Below are 7,574 nucleotides of genomic sequence, written 5' to 3'. Positions count from 1 at the left end.
TCATGAAGGTCTCTTGTTTATGCAAGATTATCCGACTTATGCTTCCATTCATCACAGAGCATGAATGTTCTTGAGCTTATCTAAGTAACACTCATCAAAGCTTGAAATGGAAGTCTAAATTGGAAGATCTTATCATGAAGAGATTCATAAAATTAGCATATAAAACAGAAGTAATGAATTAAAATAACATTAATAGAGTGAACTTGCTCCGGCATTCTTGACTTCTCTAATGAGAATCTAGCCGATCATTGCAAGGATCATATTGCAACAATAATAAAAGCAAAAAGATGATAGATGGAAAGAAAATGTAAAATAGAAATGCAACTTGATTCCTTTCTTGATGATCTCTCAAAAGAGTTACAATAAAGTCAATGGTTTACTCTTGATGTTCTCACTACACTCAAAAGCTCACCCAAAGGAAAAATTACAGAGAATCAAAAGAAGAAAAATAAAAAATTATGGAAGAAGAGAAGGAGAGAAGAGACCCTTTCTTTGAAATCAACCTTTCAATTTATAATGTTCGTATTCGGGTAATCGGAGTGATTTGGCGGATAATTCGATTCGAATGACCCAATCAGTTACAACCACCAAAGCTTCTAGAAGTTTCTGTATGAATCTCGAGGATAAATTCTTCGAGATGACCGCGGCGCGGTCTTGGCTAACCGTAGCGCGGTGACGTGGCACCCAAATCCCTCGAGATTTTGTCGGATGCTTCCTTTTTGCTCGCATGTTGTAACAGTAATTGTTACGTTTTTTGTTGATTTCCGAATGTACCCTTTTTACCTGAAATTAGTAACAAACTATTGTTAGCCACATTAATTTGAGATTTAATAAAATTTATTATTATTTTAAGGGAACTAGTACTAAAACTTGTGATAATCTTGGTAAAATAACGGTCCCAAAGTGAGATTATTGGGACCTTATCACTTGATACTATTGAAATTTTGCCCAATTTACCTGATCCATTTCCCTCTTCTCCTGATATTGTTGAACCTCTGCCCGATTTTCATCCAATATCGACCCGACTTCTCCTAACATAATGGAAGCTTTGTTGGCACATCGACTCGGAGAAAAAAAGCTACCGAAGCTATGCCCGATCGTTCGTTGACCTTACCAATATAAAATTGTAAATAAGTAATTTATTCATGTTGTAAGCTTAAATTGTGCACTAGGAAAGACCAAAAGAAACGGCCAGAGGCCGCTCTGTCAAATTCCCCATTCAAAACCAATCAATCGAGCTCACTTCAATTTCATACTCCCCCTATACAAATCACAAATTAATCTATACAATATTGTATCAATTTTTTCATTAATTGAAACATTCTATCTATACGATATTTTAAACCATGCATAGTAATTATAACAAGATAAGAGATGGTAACAAACACAATTAACTATTCCAACTGTTTACCTTTATGAACTTGCAAATTATGCACCCAATAGAGCATTCATGGAGAATGATGGGTATACCAACAAGTAGGGAAGGGTAAATGGTCCTCATGTTGTAAGCGTTGGGAACCGTTGTAGCCATTTAATAACATTAATTCTTAAGGAAAATTACTTAATGGTCCTTGGTGCTAACTTTTCTTTTTTATTAGTCCTTGACTTTTAGGGGTGAGCTAAATAGTCCATTTAGTAAATCCCTCTTTTCTAATTAGTCCCTGAACCCCCTTTTAGATATTTCTCACGATTGAAATGTCAAATTTTCCATAACCATTCAATCTCACCATTTTTATAAATAAATAAAGAAGTGGATTTTCAGCATCCCGATCGAGTTTTCGAGACTCCATTCTAATGAAAAAGATTTGAGAATGAAGAAAAATCCATTTTCAAGCATTTTGAAGATGTATGTAAAAAAAACTAAGGTTTTTTACATATATTTACTTACATTTGTTATCAAGATTGATCAAGGATGGTTCTTTTGGTTTGAAATCATATACACAAGTCGTTATGTCAAGTTTTAAGTCAATTTTTCCATATATTTTAGTTGAAAAGACTTAAAAAAGACGAAATCAAGTAGATTTTATAACGCCAAAGTCAACAATTTTTATTTTTAAGTTCAATATTTTAATTGTCAAGGTCAATTTTTTTTTAATTATTTTCAACCTCGACAATATAAATATTGAACTTTAAACAGAAAAAAAAAACAAAATTGCCACCCTTGGACCTGTAAAATTTACTTGATTTCATTTTTTCGAGTTTTTCCAATTAAAATACATGGAAAGATCAACTTAAAACTTGACATAAGGACTTGTGTAGATAATTTCAAACCAAAAGAATCATCCTTGATCGATTTTGATCCAAAAAAGAAGTAAGAGGGTTGAAAAACCCTAACTTCATTTTTGTTATAAATCATCGAAATAAATAAAAATTAAAAGTTTAAAATGAAATTATATCAAAATGAAAAGTATATCATTTCCAATCGTCATTCACGATAAAAAATTGTTGAAAATGATTTAAAACATCATTAGAAAACCTAAGTACGTGAAGATGAAAAAAATTGGACAGTTTAAATATTTCAAAAATATTATAACCTCATGGATTTACTAAATGAACTATATTTAGCTCACCCCTAAAAGTTAAGGATTAATGAGAAAAAAAAAGTTAGCATCAGGGACCATTAAATAGTTTTCCCTAATTCTTACGTAATTTGATTCAGTATGGATCCATCAATAAATGCTTAGCATGTGTAGCCGTATAGGTTACTATCATGGGTCAGGCCAAGTCTACCAAGATTTTTTACCTTGCCTAGCTAGTTGTATCCGAATATGTGTAGCCATACTTTTACTTTTTGATTTTGGACCATCAAAACCAATTATAGAAACTGAGAAATCATGATCCTCTTTATACTTGAGTGACTGTTTGCTCACAGGCCAACACCGATTTGATACCTAGCACTATTCATTATGTCATATTGCACAAAAAATAATTATTCATGACAGTCATTATTAAAAAGAATGACTATTCCAACCGTGGTTGGAGCAGTCGTTCTAATTGGAGTCATGTTTCAAATGCAACAGATGAGGTATCCAAGAAAAGTGTTGGGAACAACGACTATTCATTTCGAGTGACAATCTCAACAAAACTCGCGAATACGATTCGAAAACAACATGAAATTAGTGGGTTCGGATCATAATAGTGTCAACCCATCTAACACGATTATTAAATTAGTTGGATTTGGGTTATGGGCGTCAACCCGCCTAATCTGTTTAGACACGTTCAGTTATTCTATCATTAACGTGTAATTTTAAATATATCAACAAATATTTAAGAATTTTTAAATTACACATTTTTTCTGGAATTCCCTATAACTTTTTCTCAATACATTTTTTTTAATCAAATTCTATCAAATATAATGGGTGATTATGTTAAAATTAATAAATGGTTAAAATTTAGTTTGGGAAATAAAAAATATTTTTCTTAATAAGTTATTTATCTATATTTATATTTTTTTATTCCATTTTTTTCATTAAAATCTAGTGGTATATATTGTTTGATTCCTAACATTGGCAAAATGACCCTTAAGATTTAATATCTCACCAAGTAAAGCTATTATGTCTCATGTGATAATGAAATACACTTTGTTTAGCCAATAATAATAGTAATAATAATAATATTATTATTATATTATTATTTTAGAAGGTATAATAATAATATTGAAAAACACTTTCCTTACTAAGTTAGTAAGAAAATTTTCTAATCACATCACTTTATGACATCCAATAAACATCATTTGTTGCCACATGGTTGTAAAGGACAAAATTCTATGAACTTTGAAAAAAAAATTCGAAAGAAGGTAATTTTTCACCATTGAACTTAGGTTACGATTCTATGACCTTATTTTTAGTAATGATATTTTATTTTTGATGGTGGAAATGGAACTTATATTTTCTAATAAATATTAGAATTTTATTAAATAGGTTATATATGGGTTGGGTCAGGTATACCTATTTATAAATGGGTTGGATTTGGGTTTGGTAAATTTTCATAATACCCTTATCTCAACCCGACTTGACCTATTGCCACCCCTACTGTCTATGGAATTCGTTTTTCTAGATTTATTAGTAAAAAAAAAAATCTAGGTGTGTTGCTCAAGGCCATTGATATCCAACTATTTTTACTTTTTTGAAAATATATTTTCTTTAAATCCTTGCACCTATTCTTTTTTTAAGATAAAAGCAAGAGGAGGATGAAAGAGATTGTTGAGCTTTGTGAAGGCTACAACTAGTAGTAATGAGTAGTAGTTATTGTTCTTGTTTTAGAGAGAGAGAAAAGAATCTCAATGTTTTTAGGTTGTGAAAATTCGACGGAGGATGAAGACCATTTGTTTTTAGGTTGCAAGTTCTCTTTTAAGCTTTGGCAAAAAATCTTAAAGAGGTTCTGTATTAACCACTCGAACAGAAACTGGAGAGAAGAAGTTAAACGGGCGAACATCAACTTTAATGGTAAATCTACGATAACCATCATGAAGAAATTCGCCTTCAACACCTTCATACATCACTTGTTGGTCGAAAGATGTAGAAGACTTTTCCAAAATAGCTACAACGCTCTAAAGCTACTACAGTCCTTCATTGTTAGAGATGTCTAGATGAGATTTCAAAGCTTGACAGCCAGCATCAAAGATAATGCCCACTCAAGGAACTTCATGGCTTTATGAAGCCTCTCGCCGAAGTTTGAGGTTAAGACCCTTGTGAGGTGCAAATGGGACAAACCCCAAAGGAATTTCATGTCCTGAATACGAATGGATCCCTAAGAGGGGATGTTGGAGGAGAAGGAGCCATAATCAGATATAGCAATGGCATTACAATTAGGGCTCTATCTGAGCATACGCAAGGAAAATCTGTCCTTTTCCATGAGCTTCAAACAATAGTAAAGGGAATAATTATAGCAGTAAAAGAGATCCAGAACTTGCATGTGGCAATTGAGTGCATCAAGGGGAAGCATTCTATTCCATGGAGGGAAGAGAGGTTAGTCAAAGCCATAAGAGCTAAAGCTTTGTCTTTCCATAAAATCAGGTTTAGGTTCTATTTTAGAGAATGCAATCAAGCGGTGGATTTTTTGGCCTCTTTCTTTCCCAATATGAGCAGAATTCTCTTTGAGTATAAGGATCTCCTAATTTGTCTTAGGGATATTGTATGTAAGGACGCCTCTAAGCATAGAAGAATGAGATAAAAAAGAAATACAAATGCTTTTTGGTAGTTTGCTGTGTAAGAGAAGGATGCCAACTCAATCAAGAATGGCCAACCTGCCATTGTAATACCCAAGCAGAAGTCTACAACGAAAGGGAAGGACCTTGTAACTGACATGCTATCAATCCAATGCCTCTTTAGTAGAATCAGAACGGCCACATTGACCATATTACACTTAAGGCACCCACCATAACAGAACTTGTTCCAACAATTTGCAATATGTGAGTTGTAATTACAAGTGAAGAGATTGCAAGATTTGGGTTCAAAATGATGCATGCTCGTGTGTAGTGCATCGTCCCGTGTCAGAGTTGTTCCATTCTCTGTGCTTGTACTTGCCCCACCAAAGTCATCATATAACTTGATAGTTATTTTAGTGATAAAGCTAAGAACTCCAAACACATCCAGGATTCAAAGTTACTTCTAGTGCTAGCAAAATCAGAGGCCTCATCTCAAAATGGTTGCCAACTTCCAACTCATCAAAAGTTTCAAACTAGCATTCTATCATAAACAAATCAAATGTAATGATAGATCATCATCACACAACTTTGGAACACCGTATAAATACTTTGGGTTGGTATTAAAAGTAGAGAAATTGGTAAATTAAGATTCGAGTAATAGGAGGTATGTCAGTGTTACGGATAAGAATATTCATTTCGAGAACATTCTGAGGGCATGGGTGGATTTATATATTTGTCAAAAACAGGGACAAAGGGCGAGACTTTTTCACATTTTTTACCTCTTTCATGTACGGAATTCAAGGCATGGTGTAATATTTTGATAATTTTAGTTGAAGGATTTTTTAACAAATTTGATATAAATTAATGATGATTGAACCCTAACTTGACTCTAGTCTTTGCCCGTTGACCATAGGATAGTTTTAGATCGAGTAGAATCGATTATCTCGATCGGGCGGGTTCGATGCCTAATACCTTCCAAAACCTGTAATCTGACCTTTTACTCATTTCTTTTACCCGTGGACTGGTCCGGATTCGTTTTCGAGTTTTTTGGTTCCTAGACCTAAACCAGGTGACTACTCTCAATTCTTAGAAAATTCTCAATTTACCAATCAAATACCTTTTACTATTTAGTGAAAAAGGGCCAAGCGATTTCAAGTTTTATTGAAAATTGACGTTATAATTTAAAATAAATATTTCTATATAACACCGGTTTCACTAAATATTGACGTTATAATTAAAAATAAAATACTACAAAAATTCCATCAACTTTATAACATTGATTTCACTAAATACCAGTGCTATAATTAAAGATAAATATTGCGAAAAATGTCATCAACTATATAACGTCGGTTTTATCCAAGATCGACATTATAATTAAAAATAAAATATTACGAAAATGCCATCAACTTTGTAACATCGATTTTTCTTAAAATCGACGTTATAATTAAAGATACAATATTACGAAAATGTCATTAACTTTATAACTTTGGTTTTCCTTAAAATCAACGTAATTAAAATAAAAAATAATGAAAATGCCATCACTTATAAACCATACATATATATTTTCTTGGCTACAACATAATAATCCAGAAATAAATATATATACTCGAACTTCAACAATTAGCATACAGTGATTGTTTATCAATTTGTGGGTTTGCATATCCTCAAACACTTAATTTCTGCCTCTATAACTTGAAATTGAATGTCAGCAACTAGCACACAGTGATTGCTTCAACCATGTTGCTTGTCTTTTTTTTTTTTTTTTCGATCAGTAAGCTGAGGCTATAAAGGGCCCTACCCTTTTATTAATGCTGCTAATGCCGAACATAACAGAGATTGAGATCCTCCAAGAGGATATTAAACAAATCCACAGGAGTATTTGAAGAATTAAAAAAACAAGTATTTACATTTAACACTCCTCTCCTAGCCAACCAATCTGCCGCTTTATTTGCTTCTCGCCATTCAAATTCCAGCATAACTAAGTTGAACTCTCTCATAGCACTCTTGATATCTTTGACAAGGCTAATTAATTTCCAAGGAGTGCTCCAATCTTCCTTTATTCCTTTGATAGCCATTAACAAATCTGAAATTATGGTAATGTCCATATACCCTAGCCCTCAAAAGATGCTGCGGTCCCTTGTGGATTGCTTCCATTTCAATCGCAGCAATGTTTGTATGATTTGAACGACCCATCCCAGCAGTAATCAACTCGCCCTTAAAATTTCTAGCAATAAACCCAAAACCAGCCCTTATTTCTGTCAAGGACCCATCTGTGTTCAGCTTCACTACTCCCATTGGAGGACATGTCCATCTAAAACCAGAAGTCTCTCTTGTTTTCAGCATACCTGTACAACCCCACCTCTATATTAAGCTCAAGCATTCAGCCTTAGATGTCTTCATCCCTTCAGTCTTGCCACACACATCAGCC

This window comes from Akebia trifoliata, chromosome 1 (assembly GCF_017979445.1).
Source record: "Akebia trifoliata isolate Shusen 1 chromosome 1, ASM1797944v1, whole genome shotgun sequence".
In the NCBI taxonomy this organism is placed as follows: Eukaryota; Viridiplantae; Streptophyta; class Magnoliopsida; order Ranunculales; family Lardizabalaceae; genus Akebia; species Akebia trifoliata.
The sequence above is the reverse complement of the archived record's forward strand: the minus strand, read 5'-3'. Positions refer to the sequence as shown.